We start from the raw sequence: 18,412 nt of genomic DNA on the forward strand, positions 1-18,412 counted from the left end.
CAGCCCTTTAGCGAGAAATTCTCCCAAGGAACACCCAATTAGCTTTGATTTTCTGTGCCGAATAAATTTAGAATAAATGCGTCGGGTTACAGAGCAGCAAAAAAAAAAAAAAAAAAAAAGCTTTCCTAAAGAAGTTTTGTCATCGGCAAGTTGGTTTCATATTGAGCTTTTTTTTTTTTTCCTTTTGCATTCTCTCTCGCATTCAAATCCCAACAAAACCTGCATTAGTAAGACTCCTCCTTATCTTCATCTGACTGCAGCGTTCCCACTTGCTCACCTCACATTATCCTCCTCCGGGAACCGCTCGAATCTCAGCAAACCGACACCCCACTTTCCAGTCCCGCTCACCCTTCTCAACCCCTTCCTAAAATGTATCTCGCTGTGTGTCTTTTCGTCGGCGGATGCATAGATTCGGGTCTTTCGCGGGTCCGCTCTTCTACGCCTCCCTCTAGAAGCATCGTGGCGACAACAACAAAGAATAGTCACCCCATGGTGCACGCTCGCACTCCCCGCCGAGAGACGGAGTGCATGCGGCCATTTAGCGGCTCCGAACAAGCCCGCCCCGAGCACAGCTGCGCCACCTGCGTGGTTGCCTAATTGCGGAAGAGAGGGGCGGAAAGTAGGACCGCGGAGGCATGTCCCTCTCAGGCCGTAGCCCCCCCACCGCTCCCCTCCCGACCCGTCTCTTTTGTGCAGATAAACGGCTCGGATGCGAGTGCGCTCGCCCGGAAGAGCCATCCCGAATGGGGGCCTAATAGCCAGCGCATTTAACGGGAGGAGAAAGGAGGTAATGAGCCGACCGGGGTTCCGTCTTGTTCGGGCTCACGACTTACTTGGAGCGGCCGAGCGTTGTCAGAGATTTTGCTCGGTGCTCGTGGCCTCTGACCCCTCGGGATCGTGAGTTGTAGGAGCAGCTGCGATATTAGCTAAACTTGCCTGGAGTTAGCCACGACCGAGTTTAGAACAAACGCAGATCAATGCGGGACGAGGTTAAGCTTTCAGTTGTCCTCATCCGGTACTGCTCAAGCGTCTCCTGCGCCTTTGTCCCCTCACAACCTTTCCCCTCTGCTTCTATCAACATTTTTGTTTATTTTTATAAAGCTGTAAGCCAGTAATTATCGTATTGCTGACTTATATCATATATTTGCGAAACCCACGTAGTAAAATTGCCAAATGTCCTCCCACTCATCAAACTTCCGACTTCTTCATATGCATTTTTCGTGTAATCAAAACTATTCGGCAAGTTCTGTGAGGTTATATATCAATACGTCGCCTTCTGGCCACTGCTACCAATAATTCCAATTTTATTATAATTGAACGTGTCGAGGACTGGTGAAATCCAAATCGTGGAAAACATAGAACCCGAAAACGAACCCATTTCGCAGCTTTCAACATTTTTTACAGGGTCCAAGTAGTGACGTCTTTTCGTTTCTTTTTTTCTTCCGAACGGAGTACTTTGAACACCTTCGCAGTTTTTGTGATGAATAACAAGAATTTGCGCGTTGAATACTTGGAGAAAATTTGACTCTTGCCCATTAAAACTTTCCCAAATTTCATGACATATAGGGTGCGTTTACCTTGCGCGTGCAGTCCTTATGCGAACAAACACGGTAATTCTCCATGTAGTGTTGGGGGCACTGGAGCAGCCAAAGTTTCTATCTTTCTTTGCAGAGAGGGGTGCCAAGGCGACGTCTCGCTCTTGTAGAGAGGGCGGGGTAGGAAACTGCCGTTTAATTTGCATATGAGCGGAAGAGGCTTCACATGGACCGGCTGCCCTTCGGCCACTTCTCGTCACGCCCTAGGCTTGAGGGTAGGTTGCGTGCTAGAACTTAGGAAACAGTTGCTATATACTAACTTTAATTAATAAGGCTAGCTGGCATTCGACCATTAACTTGGTTGAAGACGTATTCAAGTATATCATAATGTAAGCGACGCCCCGATCGAATCTTCAACATTCGAGTAATGATTCCGTGATATAATTTTTCGTTTTGTCGTCCCATTAGCAATCACAGGTGTGATAGCGAGGTACCACGTGGCTTCTATAATAGAAATTAAAGTATATCGCTAGTAATAGTAGCTATAAGTCGTGTCAGACTCCGTTCTTCGGCACTAGTATAGAAAGGAAAAGAAAACCCAACAACGTACTATGAACATAGCATGGAGAAGCTTTCCCCAGTGCCTTTAACAATGGACAGTGTTTTAGGTCCCTTAGCCTGCCCTAGGTAACAGAGACTCACAATGAACTTTTTATTTACGTATTTCAAAGAGATTGGACTTCTTGACAAGCTCTACATTCACCGTGCATGTCACCGTCAGGCATTTTTCACGCTGTGAGCTCTATACGCACATTTGTCGGATTATGCATTTCATCATTTCATTTTACACCAATACTCCACGATGCAATTTAATGGCCGCATTTTATCTCCCCTTTTATTTCTTTTATTTTCCTCGCCATTCTTTTTCCATCTTTCCCTTCCCAATTCCCCTTCCTACGCAGAGTAGCATGACAGAGAAATATCTCCCTCCAGCAATTACCAAGCTGCTAAAGAAAATTGCGCAGTGGTTTGATGAGGTCCAGGGTTGTGGTCTGACTATCTCTGGCCGAGCGGATGCGATGAAATGCCGGCCTATAGTTGTTCGAGAGAAAGAGAGATCATATTTATTTTTTCTTTTTGCCCGCTGATTTCGCTAATTGATTTGGCCGAAGGATCTGGAATCTGTAGCTGTCGCAGCTAGAGTACGATCTTCTGATAATGCTTTCCAGTCCGCGGGACCCTGATGAGCTCACAGCTGGTTCTTAATAGCATTTTTCACGCATCAAAAGCAAGCTAGTGTAGCATCATGCATGCTCTCATTACAGAAGTTTATCACCAAGTCGCGCCCGTGTTTAGGTTTGGTGTACGCGATTTATGCAGTTGTAACGTCCCAAAACGACCCATCCATTCTGTAGTGGGTCGAGGGGTGCGGATAATTTCTACCCCCGCGGGGTTCTTTAAAGTGTACTGACATCGCACATTACGCGGGCGCCTTGTGTCTCGCCGCCTCCACCAAATATATGGCGCACTAATTGACCATTCAGTCTGACCTCGATCCCTAGCTTTAATTCAGAATGTTTGGGTTTTATCCATTGCTCATTTTTTTATGGAATCAAATTTTGTCTAGTGTAATCCTCTTTCCTATTCATTCGTTAATCGCTACGCTTTCCACGACTTACTGGCCCGATTAACAAAAAAAAAAAAATAATAAAATTGGAGGAGGTCAAAATGAATGATACAAGTTGAAATCGAATATATTGCGGCTCCGCAGCTCTTTAACTTTTTATTCTAACTGGGCAGTCTACAGAGCACACCTAAAATGCATTGTACTAACTATGCATTATATAAACATATAAATATGTACGAAAATGCCTGCTATAAGTGTCAGGTACAACAGTTCCGCGTAATACAATCGAGGATTAATTTTGTAGACAACTGAAAAATAATGCACCATGAGCATAAAATGTGCACGGCTGTTAAACAAACGGATATGCTGAAATGTACGTGAACATCTAAGCACCACACGGACCCGGTTTCTAGTCCGCGATGGTCACCGTGAACGAACGTGGCTTATGCATTCCAACCCGCCGACCCCCTGGCCCTCTCTGGCCTCTCCCAAATCTCATCATGAGGTCACCAAGGTGAGCGAGCGGATGTAGCCCAGTTCGCAGGGCTGTCGACAAACTGGGTACCTTGGAGGCACTAATACAGTTGCACTAATACAGCGGAATACCTTCGGGGATCGCGCGAAACACTTCGGATTTTCTGACGAACGTGCGTATACTTTTTTTTTTTTTTTTCGCCGCATGCCATAGCGCGCGGCGCCGCGGCGGCATAGCGGACCGCGGCTGTGCGGAATGCGTGTCTGCGCATGCGCCGTGAGACTGCTTGCGCGCGGGTCATTCCCCGCCGGCGGCGTCGGTGTGTTTATTGTCGAGTGAATCGCTGCCGTCAACCGTTGTGTGGTAAAGCGTGCTACGATTGCGGATACATGTCGAACTCAATGGTGAGTACCAGCTCTGCAGTGGCTTGGTATGCTCGATTTTGAACAGGGGCAGCTGCGCTGCGATCGAGAAACAGTCGCTCCTTCCGCGACCCCGTCACAATGGCGGCCTTTCTTGTCGGTCGAGGCGTGCGGACCAAGGGGCAACGCAAGCTGTAGCATGCGCGCATACGATGCCAGTTCTGCGTGCGATTCGAACTGCTTTAGCGGCGGTTACTCGCGTGCGTTGCTAGCTAAATTTAATGCGGTAACCCGTGCATCGGGGAAGCTGTGCGGAAAGCACGGAATCTTGCCATTGCGAGGCGTTGGTCGCGTTGGCCTGTCTCTCAGGGGACGGTTTTCGCAACGCTTGAACCGAAGCTTGGCTGTACGAGCATCGCCTGACGTTGCTTCCGACTAAGCTGCCTCTGTTATGCGGATGAATTTTCGGACGTCGAGAGCCATAACCTGGCTGCAGTGCGCTAACGGCGCGCGAGATAAGATCAGCTTTTACGCGCATGTGTGCAGTGCACCACAATGTAGCGCTGGCCCTAAGTGGGTAGCGGTCGTAGCGGAGCATGTTTGAAACGCTACTTGCAAGTTTCAGTGCACAAAATTATGCGAAATCAGATGGTTTATCAGGAGGTTTAGCAACCGGCACATATTTATAATGCTTTGGTTGAGCGATGTGTAGCTGGTTACTAGGAGTCGAGGCGAACAAAGATAGAGACAAGAGGAGTGTGTTGGGTGTGGGAGCGGCTGACAAAGACGGCTGACTTGTTTAGGGTAGCGCTCTCGAGCCTTCGGGGCGAGTTGGTTTCATGGCGCGGACTTTTTGCACGGAGCGCTCAATTAGCTTAATCTGAAGGGTCAGACACGAGGTTCCGTTTCACCAACTCACGCCGCGCGCTGGGTGGTTTAACGCGTCTAGCGGCGCTGCTCGCATTGCCTACGCCCGTGCAGGCATGCTCAAAGCTCCGCCTATTTCCGGAGGAGCGGCATTTTTGCGTCTGGGATTCATTTGGGAGAATTGCGCTGAAGAGCAGCTTTGAAGCCCGTAGGTCGGCTGGTTAATGCTCCGACTAGTTGGCAGAGCTAACCTAAACCACCAGTTTAGTTACGTTAGCTTTCTAGTTGGTGCAACGCGGTCCGGAAGGGGTCCTGTTTCTTTAGAGGAGAAAGTGGTTCCGTAAGGGATCCTGTTTCGTTAGATGAGAAAGTGACGGGAAGTAGCGCCTTTCTGTGGTTGCATCAGACGAGGTGAGTAATAGTATACATTTAGCATCCACATAAGTGAACCGTATTATTATTGTTATTATTATTATTATTATTCCGAGACGAAGCAAAGCTGCGCACCTTTTTCTTTTTTTTTTTTTAAGTTTGTGGCCTATTTGTCTTGCACTCATGGAAACTTGCCACACTGTGGAATTTCCACAAACACATGGACAACGTGACTTGGGATGTAGCATGTATAAAAAAAAAAAGAAGTGGGGGGGGGGGGGGGGGGGGCAGGTCACGGCGACAAATGGTTATGGAAGTACTGCGCAGTGTTTTCTTTGCGTTCTGGTATGCTTTCATTGATTACTTAAAAGGGTTGAAGAAAGAGCTGTTGGGATAATTTATGACAAAGACAAGCTTGTCTTGCTACTGGCAACAGTTCTAGACATCCACAATTGGGTATTGTTCCAAATGGCTTGATATGGCAAGCTTTTCATGAGGTGCATGGCTTGCGTGCACAGAGTTTTTCGCGGGTATAGAGGAAAATATACTGTGACTTATGAAATATGCAGTGACAGCATGGTCACCTCAGTGAGAAAAATGTGAACATCAAAGTGTGTATTGACACAAAGCCTGCCATTATTGTGAAGAAATGGCTTTCAGTCGTGAGCTGATTTGTTTATATTTGTAGTTGAGTTCTTTGTTGTTCAGTATGTTGACAAAGCTGCACCATACTGTTACATGGAAAGGAGTGTAAAACATGTGGTGTATGGGAAGAAAGAATCTTCACTGCTACTAAAAATAGTTGTTCTGGCAACTGCCCTAGTATTATCATTTAGTCTTGAATATTGTCATACAATGTACCAGTGGTGCCTAATTTTATATCTTGACGTTTAACAGTGCATTGCTCATTCATGGCGCTGTGGAGACCGGCCTTCATGCTGCATTCACTTTGGGAAAACTGAGGACAGCTTGTCTTAAAGGTTTACAGCGCTCGTTTGCAGCAGGGACAAATTTGAACAAATCTATTAGCAGTTTCTGGAGCTCTGCTTCTATTTTTCTCGTCAGTTCACGGTTTTTCGTGGTGTAGGCTACCGTATCATAAAGCAAGTCGGGTATCTTTGAAGTGTTTCAGCCATGATGGGATCAGGAGCAAAAGATGGGAACACAATGAGAAAAAATGCACAAGACAACACTGAACTAACAACTGATCTTTTATTGAGAGGTGAAGTACCCTGGTAACCAATCAACATATGCGTTCGAGGTGCGCACACCTACATGGAAAGCGATACCTGGACCATGTGCACCCTTCAAGTGTCAACCCATAGACAAAAAAATCATGATTGTTTTTATTGTCCTTACATACAGCACTGTTATTTAGTAATTTAAATTCCTTATTCATCAAAGACAGAGACTGTCTACTATTTCTCCATTCCTATCTTTTGTCATTGGTCCATCATGGTCGAATCACACAAACTAGCCTGCATGGCTACCCTGTTGCATTTTTTGAAGCATACTCAGTACGGACGGTCTAGAGCCGTGGTTGCATTTCCTTTATCAGTTGGAAGAATTATAATATTTGCATTGTGTTGCACTTCACTCGTTCTGGGCAAGCTTCTCAGAAGTAGGCAAAGTGCTGGTCATGGCTGATTGTTTTTATGACACTCGATAGCGTGCGAGCATGCTTCGGCTTGAAACTTGCGGGTATACTAGGCAAGCTGCCTGCTACACAGCATAAGTCATTTGGCCTAGTTTTGGGGTGATGGCTGTGCGGAACCTGAGGCCATGCTAAGAAGACTATGTTCTGCAGGGCCCGAGTTGTGAGATTACAAGTTGTAGCTCTCTGGTACAGCATGTCTACTTCAAGTGGTGCCAAGTAGGCATGGCAGCCCATTAAGGGCCCTTGAAACTCCCTAAGTTTGGAGTTCTTAATTTCCTTTCGAAAAAACCTGGGGGACAGTTGAGCTCTTGCTTTAAGGATATGCCATGGCAGCATTAACAACTCACACATCTACGGCTCTTTTTGCGGATCCTTGCTCGCTCGCGTACATGCATTTTGTTACTCGCTTAGTCACTAAAGAGTGGTGCGTTTAATGCAATGGCATGAAAGTTTGCATCAGTGTGACCTAGCTTTTTGTGTAAGCAAAGCTGTGCAGCGTGGAAGAGTGGTGAATGAGTCATCAAAGGTGTTTCAGAAAAATATATTTTCTGTAAGGTGAACTGTTCAAGTTTCAGCTTTTAGTGCGTCCTCCCCACTTTTGCTGTGGGGGTAGTTGTAGTATCATGTGACAACATACACACAAAAATTGATTCTAAATTGAATGAAAACTGGCTTTTGTATTGCCATTTTGCCTTTCCTTCACACTACTCAAAATGTGTTACGATGCCATGTTTTGTGAAGTGTGCAAGTTCTAAGGTGCCTGGTTGTGTGCATTTACCTGCGTTTGGGAAATCATTTATTGTGCCCAGAATTAAATGTAAATTCACCCAGAAAGGTCATCTGAAGAGCTTCAAGCATGTCAATGTCATAGCCAAATCAATTTCATTGAAAAGCAGCCGAACCACGCAAAGTTTTATGGGCAACGGAAAACAGTCACTGGAAGTGCTTGCTCATGAGCACGAGGCTATTTCTTTTCAGAATAATAGGGAGAAGGCTTCAGTGTTAAGCAGGTTTATGTGAAACATAGTTCACAGTGTGCCAACATCTGTGAAGGATAAAGTTTCTACTCATTTTTAGTCAACAGAATGGTCTGTACTTGGGAAAGTATAAAATGAAGGCAGCTTAGCTGTATACCAAAAATGTGTGTGAAAACGCAGAACTGCTGAAGTACTCGAGTTTTTGCAAGAGTGCTGATAGTTTTGTTGATGACACTAAAATTAAAAATGACATGACCCTCGTTCCCATTGAACAGCTTTAGACCCAAAAAACTCATGGAGTGGCGGCCATAATGAGGTGAATAAGGGGAAAGCTTCTGGAGTTTTTGACAATTTTAGGGCAGACGCACTACTTCACGAGGTCTACCTGGCTGTCCGGGCCATTGTCACCTAATTGGTAGGCGCTGCCAACTAGGGCTTTGATAATTAAGATGGGAGGGGGAAAGAAAAATTCCAGCCTTCCAGAACCCTCGGGTCCCAATTTAGACACTGCTCAGACTATGCAGGCATGTTCGTATGGAGCGCAGTAGTGTGTCAGTTGTTAAGCCTCGCAGCCTATTTACCCCGCCGGGGGTGGCGCAGTGGTTACGGCGCTCGACTACTGTTCCCAAGGACGCGGGATCGAATCCCGGCCTCGGCGGCCGCTTTTCGGTGGAGGCGAAAAGCAAGGCGCCCGTGTGCTGTGCGATGTCAGTGCACGTTAAAGAACCCCAGGTGGTCGAAATTTCCGGAGTCCTCCACTACGGCGTCTCTCATAGCCTGAGTCGCTTTGGGACGTTAAACCCCACAAAACCAAACCAAACCTCGCAGCCTATTTTTGTTGTTTGAAAAAAGAAACCACATTGACATCGAAGAGAACAACTGAAATGGGTGTTCATCATCCTCTGCAACTTTTGCTCAGAAAAGTCGACAGATAAAAAAATTTTTTTTTTTTTAATATATTAGGCACATTTAAACAAATATACGGATCTGGCCAAGGCAACTTCCTAACCCTGCATTATTCAAATCTTCATACCGTTTCTATTGTACGAACTGTGGAGCAAATTAGTTTGAAAGCCCTTATATTTCCATTTTCTTGTCCTAACTGTCAGGCTCCTGCTGGAAACCATGAGGAAGGAAGCTGCTTCAGATTGAATTTTTATCTGTTATAATGTGCACTCCAAGGTGCTTGTGGCTGTGCCTACCTCTGCTGTTGTCAAGAAAAATGGAAGTAATAACTTCTATGAAGGAGCTACCTGGCAGCTGCAAGGTTGCTTTGGTGTGGTACCTATGAAGTAAGGCACCATGCACAGAGCTACATGATAGTGTCCATACAACATCTTAGTTTCTATTTGGGTGCTTGCTGTTTTGTCGCCTTCAGACTAGTTGAAGCAGATGAAGCAGCAGCACATAGGCATTATGGAAAGTGATGCTCCCCGAGACCATAAAATTGTCAGACAGCGTTCCTTTCCTCTGAAGCCACCCAACTCTATGTTAGATTCAGCCTGAGGCCTAATTTTGTCTTCTTTCATCTCTAGGGAAATGCAGACAAAGATGGAGAATAATTGATATTGACTCTCATCCACTTCGGCACGCCGAAATGTTATTTTCAGAATCTATTGACTCCAAAGTGAAGCAAATCAGCTCAGCGGAATTTTTACTGTCAGGGGATACCTCTGAGCAAGTATCAAGAGCAGCCATGCTTTGCACCAGCTCCATCTTGGGGAACCTACATAGCAGGCACCCAAGATGGGCATGCTTCCAACCTCTGCGATCAAATACTTGAACATGTTGCCTCCAGCTGGGCCTCTCGAGGTGTCGGCTGCAGCCGCTGACTGACTGCCCACCGTACCCACCTTCTGCCATGAGGCCTATCGGCAACAGCGCACCCTCCCACAACAGCCATGGAGGTGGAAGCCACATGGCGAAGGCCTGAAACCAACAATGTTCAAACCCACTGAGGGGACTGGACCACAGTACTTCACGTGTACTAGGGAGGAGAACCAAGCCCTAAAACACTGACTGTACGTGCCGAAGTAGCCACTGTTCCAGTTTAGCCTGCCGCGTCTGCTATTGGTGCTCCTGTTGAGCGGTAGCCGACGAAGCCCGAGAGCTGCTAACAAACAGTCTTTATTCGAGCCCGGCGTAAGCCTAACTGCGCCGCACGAGCCGCGCCGAAGCTCCTGCTAGCTTCCGCGAGCGCACAGCAGTGCCCCCAGGCTATCCAAGACTAGCCACTGCAAGTGGCTACTGCCTACTACAACATCTCCCCTGACAGAGAAGCAGTCTCTTGGGGTGAATGACGCAACGTCCACACTTTGTGTGCTGGTGAGTGGCATCAGCTCAAGCTGTGTGCGAATCTCTTGGAGAAACTGAAATCTCCAGGAGCGTTACGTTCGTGCCGTCACCTTCGTGAGTGTCTTCATGTAGAGATGCCGCATAGACGTCGCCCCTGCGACTTTTAAGCGGAATTACCGCGCTCAACAACAGCTCCACGTGACGCATGCAGTCGCACTTCTAACCAAGAGGAGGCCTCGCTTTGAACGGAGCCATGGCGGAACCACTCATGCAAGCCCTGTAAATCGCTGCCACTGGCTACGGCCTAGGGATTGTAGCTCAGGATCCACCCTATGAATAATGCCTTCATAGCCACTACTCCGCATGGGACAGTCGCCCTTCAGCTCGTCCTCCAAGGGACTAGTTACCCTGTCTCCGTCTACATTGCACTGCTGCCCACTGCGGTGAGTAGAGTCATCTCGCTGAACCCCTGGGGCAGATGCTACAGGACCCCCAGACCTGCAACTTGTATGCTGATATCACCGTAGCCTTCAAGATGGGTAGGACCCTCTCCACGCTAATTACCTTTGCACATAGTCCAGTCCCCCATACCATACGCTGCATATATGTAGCTTACAGGTGCACGCCGTACAAGGGATGTCCAGACACGTGCACAAACTCGTGGACCGGGCTACATACATGACATTTGCCTATGGATGCGCCATGTGCCCCCACCTTGAGGACGGTGCGGGGAGAAGCATGACTCTCAAGGTGTTCCCACCTGCATCCAAAACTGTGTTCTCTGTGGGGGTCAGCACCTCATGGCTACAGGTTTGTGCAAGGTGACGAATTCCACTGGCAGACGACGCAGCCCACCGTCTCAGAAGACGAAGTTCAATAACAAGAATGACATCACCTGCATAACATGACCTCTACGTGGGCCTCCAAGGACTCTGAAGTGAATATGTAAGAAAAGGTAATGCAACTAAGGGATATCCTCTGTACCTCCACCACCTCCTCCCAATCCTCTTTATCCATCCTGCTCGTCCAGCCTCCTTAGAAAAGAAGGATGCCTGCTGAGAGTTCATTCCAACCCATAGATCTGGAAGCCAAATTTCAGGACATCATCCAAAACTTGAAAACGGGGCTCAAAGAGCCCATCCCATCACTGCGTAGGTTGCTTCACAGTATGTATGGAAGTTCATGATCGAAACTACCATTATCAGTCTAATGGATAATGTCATAGCTAGGTTTATGACCCCCCCCCCCCCCCCTTCCACACCCCTTCTTTGCCCTGCTGTTTTACAACATGGCCTCTCTGATGGATCATTGTTACGGATTATCCAGTGGAATTGCAGGGGCTTTTGGTGAAAGCATGGTCCTCTTTAGCAAATTATCACTATTTCGTCATCCAGACATTATCACTATTCAGGACACCAGTGTTTACAGGCAACTGCCTGTATCCACTGTTTTCTCTTAGACTAGACTGATCGTCCTCAGTAGACATACGTCAGTAGCTCTTTGTATTAAGCAGGAAGTTGCCTCCCGTATCGCTCAAATCCTCATCAAAATAGTATCCTCACATCTGCACAATCCCCCTTGTTCATTCTTAGCTTCTATCTTCTGGTACAACAGTCAGTTCACCTACTTCCTTCTCTCTTTAAATCTGTAACAAGTTGTCCGGATCAAATCCCTCACTCATTTCTGAAAACTGTAACCCCTCTCACGGATGGGACTCGCAGCGCACCAACCATAAAGGCACAGTTAAATACAATGAAACGCTGGTGCTCCACCTGAACATCTTTAATGATTGTGTGCTTACACGTGTTGGTAACAGTACTGTTATGAACACGCGTAAGCATGCAATCAATAAAGATGGTCAGGTGGAGCACCAGTGTTTCATTGTATTTACGTGTCACTGCTGATACTGGCTCAGAAAGAATGCACATCACATAGGCAGTGCCAATACCTAATTTGGAATACATAAGCTACCACTGGCCTCAGTGCAAATTTACCGTTAGGCACTCTCATTTGGAGCATCTATGTAGATTCAGGCAAGCACAGACAACACAGGCTCCATTCAACCTAGACACTTGGACTACTCAACCTTATTGAAATTGTGCAACACCCCATCCAAGGAAGATCAGATTACCAATGCTGCCATCTGAAATCTTGATGTATCCATATCTCACCTAGTCAACCATTCTAATGGGTGCTGAGTGAGGCATCCTCCATGCCTCTTGGAAGCATGGAAAAATCATCTTTATTCTGAAATCCCACAAGCCCGTTACATTTGCCATTTCTCTTTCATCTCGTACCGGCAAGTCCTTCAAGAATGTAATTCTTGCCTGACTTACACTGTATATGGAAGATAATCACCTGAATCTATCTGTGCAGGATGCCCTACTCTAAATTATGCACAATGTGCTTGATAATACTATCCCCTACCTCACTAAAGCATTTGGTAGGATTCAACATGGTATTATATCATGGGAACTCGTACACGTTGGCTCTATTGCCTGCAACTACATTTGTGCATTTCACTCGGATGCTGCCTTCCTGCACGTAGATCAGCTTAGCTTAGCTTCTTTATCCATCCATGGTAATTCATGAATGGCAGTGACAGGTTGTAATAAATCTGAGCAGTGATTCATCCACTAATGTTCGTGACAAGTGCAATTGGCTTTCTGCCAGTGCCGAATGAGTCACTCAAGCTTGGGGAAACAGCAATGCAAGCTGCTACAATAGCGTCAGTGTAGGTTATGCCAGTTGTGGAAGGATCTGGGCTGGTTTTAAAGGTTCACAGTCGATATGCTCATGTAGTCATCAATGTGGTCAACGTGGACCATCAATGAAAGCATCAATGGGATCACAAAAAAGTCTTCACTTGTAAGACTTACAGAATGTTGGATGATTCACGTGTCATTGAATCGGAATAGTGTTGATTGTTGTGTGTCCTACTTTATATTATCAGTGCTTGTGCATACAGTGGGCTGATGGATATTGGTGTGGCTTTGGCAGTGCCATCTCTTTCATTGGACTTTAATTGGAAAGCATATTTGAAATGTCAATGTGTGTGCTGGGGTTCCCAGTTAGAGTGGTCAACTTGATCATGAGGACACCAGGCACTGACAGCAGTAGGCCTTTAAAGGTGCAGCGCAAAAGAGGGCTTCTAAAAGACTATATGTCCTTGTGCTGTGCTGCTTTCACAATAGCTGCTTCTTGCTCCCAAGATTTTCATAGTTTCCAAACTCACCCAGGTTTCCTGCAATGGTTTAGTCACAGCTGAGAGGCCTTCCTTTCAACAGTTACCACTGTGCATGACAGAACGAAAAAAAAGTACATTGAACTTGTTTGCCTAGACTATTCAAAGTTGCTGCCGCTTTCTTTTTGCAGAGAGAAAAAAGTATATGCTTGGGAATATACAAAGTGAAAATTGCATACTTTGTTGAATGTGGGCAAACTTACGAAGTGCAGCTGTATTTGAGAGACTATATAAGTATATGGAAATATTTGGCATTACTTCATCTTGAACAAAGTGAGAAGAGAAGAACCAAATTCATTGTGATGCTCAGTCATCAGTTGTATTCTGTCGTTTTTTCTTTTATAAGCTGCACTACTGCAGCGAAAGGATATCTTTTATGTTATTGCCATGCAGCTGGCCCATGTAATGAATTCTTGGCTTGTTGGCATATCTTGAAACAGTTAGTGTACAGTGAATTTTATGCATTTAGTGAACAAAGTGTTCTATTCTGTCATTTCTTCTTATCTTGCAACATGGAGACGAGAGCTTTCTTCCTGTATATAAGACCTAATGTAAATAACTGGCAGCTAGCCTCATACCATGTCAATGTATCCACTTTCTATTGCAACACGTTGGGAAGGAACTTGATATTATATTCAACTCACTATTGCAGTGGTAGCTATTTGAGGAATGTCCCAAGTCCACCTTGCATCAAATGTTACTGGTGAATTGTGGCTATGCACTGCACACACACACAGTGGTGTATTTACAGCTGTAGGGGAAATTACTGTGTGCTTATTTGATGATAGGGCCACTGCCTTGAGCCATTTCGTGGCCCTAGCTGATTTCTTGACATTACAGCATCCGCTGGATGACCGGTAGCAGTGAGGGCCCCATGGGTCGGCTGTGACGATGGTCTGGAGTGTGCTGCTTCTGGGCGTGCTGGTGGGCCAGGCCTGGGCGGCGCACTACGTGTCAGCTGACGACTGCGACTGGCGCACGGGGCAGCAGCCGTCTTCGGAGGTGGCCCTGCGGTGCCGCCTGCAGGCCCTGCGCACTGGCCCCGATGGCACAAACTTCAGCCTCATCCAGCCCGACCACACGACCAGCCTCACAGTGCTGTGCAGTGCCCTCTTCACAGAGAGCCACCTGGGCAACACAACGTTCATCAGCCTGCGCTTCTTGCGGGCCTTGCACCTTGAGCAGTGCAAGCTATCCGAGGTGCCTGAGAGGGCATTTGTGGGACTCACAGAGCTGCGCAACTTGACTGTGCGGACTTACAATGGGGACTGGGGGGCACTTTCCTTGGCGCTGGCGCCACGGGCCTTGGAGGGGCTTGGCCTGCTTCAGCAGCTGGACCTTGGTCACAACAACATAGTGGCACTGCCACCGACAGGCCTGTGTGGTCTGCGGCAGCTACGCTCGCTCAACCTGACGCACAATGCTCTTGAGACAGTGGCTGGTCTTGGCTGCCTCGGTGCCCTGGCCGAGCTGGACATGTCACACAACAGACTCGGCCAGTTGGATGATGGGATCCTCGCTTCCCTGGGGAGCTTGCGCTGGCTGCGGCTGCGCCACAACCGGCTGGACCGGCTGGCGCCGGCTGCTCTGGCAGGCTTGTCTCAGCTGCAGCTCCTTGACTTATCGCACAATCAGCTCAGTGGTGGGCTGCCTCCTGGCCTCCTTGCCGGCACTGACTTACGGGAGTTGTACTTGCAGAACAACACACTCAGCCTTCTGTCACCTCACATGTTCTCGGGCCTGCAGCAGCTTGTCATCCTCAACTTAAGCCGGAATCATCTCGCCAGTGATGGCATCACCCATGACACTTTTGCAGACCTCATCCGCCTTGTCATTCTGGACCTGAGCTACAACCAGCTGAGGCAAGTCAATGGCAGCACATTCCAGTCCCAGTACAGCCTGCAAATTTTGCATCTGGAGCATAACTTGATTGAGAGTGTTGACGACAATGCTTTCTCGGCACTCTACAACCTGCACACACTGATGCTGAGTGAGAACCGCCTGAGCCATCTTAGTGTGTTTACCCTCAATGGCCTCTATGTGCTTATTAACTTGGCTCTAGATCATAACCGGCTGGAAAACATTCATCTAGAAGGCTTTCGCAACTGCAGCAGCCTTCAAGACTTGCAGCTGTCTGCAAACAGGTTGTCAACAATTCCCGATGCCCTGCAGTATTTGCACTTCCTCATAAGTCTGGACCTATCGGACAACCTCATCACCAGTGTATCCAATGCCACCTTGTCCGGAATGCCGAACCTCCATATTTTACGCTTGGCTGGTAACCGTATCGGTAACATGACCAAGGGCACATTTCAGTCACTGCATTCCCTCCGAAGACTTGACTTGTCTGGCAACCAGATAGCAAACCTAGAGCATGGAATCTTTGATGATGCCTCTGCCCTGAATGTGATTTTACTTAATGACAATCTGCTTGAAGACATTAATGGGCTGTTTATGAACTTGGCACACTTGAGACTGCTGAATGTCTCGTGCAACAGTATTGCGTGGTTTGACTACGCTCTTGTGCCTCGCCAGCTGAAGCACTTGGATATTCACCAAAATTCTATTGAGGGCCTGGGCAACTACTATGAACTGGAGGACAAGATGCATCTCAAGATAATTGATGCATCTAGTAATCACATACGTGAAATCAATGCAGGCTCCTTTCCAAACCAGATTGAAGTGATAAACCTTAGCAACAATCGTATAAGCATTATTCACCCCTTTACCTTCATGATAAAGTACAACCTGACCAAGGTAAACCTTACCCAGAATCGGCTGCAGAACCTGGACATCAATGCATTCCGCCTGAAGCCTACAAAATCAGCCTTGCCGGAGTTCTGGATAGCCGAAAACATTTACTTTTGTGATTGCAGCATGGAGTGGTTGCAGAGAATCAACAGTCTGGATGGGCAGTATCCGCAAGTGATGGACCTAGCCAAAGTTGTCTGCCAGATGCCATTTGGCCGTCGTCGGCCTCGCTTGTTACTCACTGAAGCAAATTCGTCCGACTTTCTCTGCAAGTACAAAAGCCACTGCTTTGCATTGTGCCATTGTTGCGAGTTTGATGCCTGTGACTGTGAGATGGTATGCCCCGAGAACTGCACGTGTTACTCGGATCAGACATGGAACAGCAACATTGTAGATTGCAGCTTCACTGCCCACAGCACCATTCCCAGTCGTATCCCGATGGATGTCACTGAGCTGTACTTGGATGGCAATGACATGTCGCACTTGTCGAGTCACAGCTTCATTGGCCGCAAGAATTTACGAGCCCTGTACCTCAACAACAGCAACATCCAGAGCATCCACAATCGCACCTTTAATGGCCTTGTAGGCCTTCAGGCACTGCATCTTGACCACAACAAGATCACCACCCTGCAGGGCTACGAGTTTGAGAACCTCACCAGCCTGCGCGAGTTGCACCTGTCGCACAACCGGCTGTCGAGCCTCAGCAATCGGACGTTTGCGCCGCTGCGGTCGCTCGAAGTGCTTCGGCTGGACAACAACTACCTGCTCGAGTTCCCGGTGTGGCAGCTGCGCTCCAACGCTCTGCTGCGTCATGTGCAGCTGGGCCACAATCCGTGGTCGTGCGGCTGCGGCTTCCTGAGCCGCTTCCAGGTGTGGGCGCGCGGCAGTCCACTGCGGGACGCGGCCGCCGTGCGGTGCGGTCGCCGAGGTCCCTTCCTGCTCGAGTTCGACGCCTCGTCGTGCGGAGCCAACGGCACCGGCTGGGCCGAGGTGCCAGCGAGCCCCGCTCCGCCGCACCCGCTGCCGGGCCTGGTGCCGCTGCTCATCGCGGCGCCCTCGGCTTTGGTGCTGCTCCTGTTGAGTGCTGTGCTGGCCGCCTGCTACCGGCGCCAGGTGAAGCTGTGGCTGCACAGCCGCTGCGGCTTACGGCTCTTCGACCGGGCCTCCGAAGCTCCAGAGCGGCTGTTCGACGCCTTCGTTGCCTACTGCCCCAAGGATGAGCCGTTCGTGGCCCAAGTGCTGGCCGCCGAGCTGGAGGGTGGTGGCAAGAAGCGACTGCCCCTGCGATTGTGCCTCCGCCACCGCGACCTGGCCGTGCCGGGCTGCGTGGCCGAGGCGGCCGTGGTCGAGGCGGTGCAGTGCAGCCATCGGACAGTCGTAGTCATCTCGGAACAGTTCCTGCGCAGCGAGTGGTGCCGCTTCGAGCTGAAGGCGGCACAGGCGAGCAGTGCGCGTAGGCTAATCGCTGTGCTGCTGGACGACGGCGGCAGCCAAGACCAGTGGGACCTCGAGGCGCGCCAGTGCCTTCGCGCCGCGCTCATCCTGCGCTGGGGCGAGCGCAGGTTCTGGCAAAAGCTCCGCTACGCGCTGCCGGACCCCCAGCGGCCCCAGCGTGGATCCGAGCCGGCGGCGCGCGCCAACGCCGTCAAGCTGGTTTAAGCGCGGGTGTAGTCTTCTCTTTGCCTTAGGGTCGATTTCTACGTTCCTAAATATCTCCACCACTGTTCAGTGCGGCCTTTTGGGGACGGGAGGGCGACGTGTGTGGCCGAGCCACCGAACGCGCACCAAAGTGGCCTCAGATCGATTGTACATAGAGCCGCTGCGGATCTACTTTTGTACAGATGCCTTTTTTTGTCTTGTTTTTCGTCGGTAGCAGGTCCCCGCGTGGACTGACGTCATAATGCCGTAGTGGTGTAGAGTACAAAGTAGTCGCCTTCTTGTCTAGGAGGTATGCTTTGGTGGGTCACCGGACGTCCTGCTAGAATTGAGTCTGTGATATATTAATAAAAGACGTGTCGCCAGTGTAGACGATCACGAATCTGCAGCCTCGTCAACCATTGTGTCGGGGTGGACGTGGTGACAAAGGCAGTACTTTCTATCGGGTAAGTAGCACAGACGCGGTCGCCGCGGTTTGCACCGCATTGTCTTGGATTGCATGCTATTGCGTAATGGATGCAAAACATTTAGTGTTTAGCGCAACCTTCAACATGAACCGGACAGTACTCGCCCAACTTTCTTACTAGCGTTATC

At 48.5% G+C, this 18,412-nt stretch overlaps 1 pseudogene across 2 annotated transcripts; it reads left to right on the forward strand.

Annotated features, from left to right (window-relative positions):
- The first annotated feature begins 3,884 nt into the window (after nucleotides 1–3,884).
- On the forward strand, nucleotides 3,885–18,188 carry LOC146207234 (toll-like receptor 6 pseudogene; annotated as a pseudogene). 2 transcript variants are annotated; one of them, XR_014700306.1, is made up of 2 exons: nucleotides 3,885–4,041; nucleotides 14,252–18,188. The product of XR_014700306.1 is annotated as a toll-like receptor 6 pseudogene, transcript variant X1 (transcript). The 2 variants fall into 2 exon arrangements; XR_014700325.1 differs by lacking the exon at nucleotides 3,885–4,041 and adding an exon at nucleotides 4,574–5,277.
- Nucleotides 18,189–18,412: the final 224 nt, after the last annotated feature.

Source organism: Amblyomma maculatum, chromosome 1 (genome assembly GCF_055883805.1).
Source record: "Amblyomma maculatum isolate TAMU_Amacu chromosome 1, ASM5588380v1, whole genome shotgun sequence".
In the NCBI taxonomy this organism is placed as follows: domain Eukaryota; kingdom Metazoa; phylum Arthropoda; class Arachnida; order Ixodida; family Ixodidae; genus Amblyomma; species Amblyomma maculatum.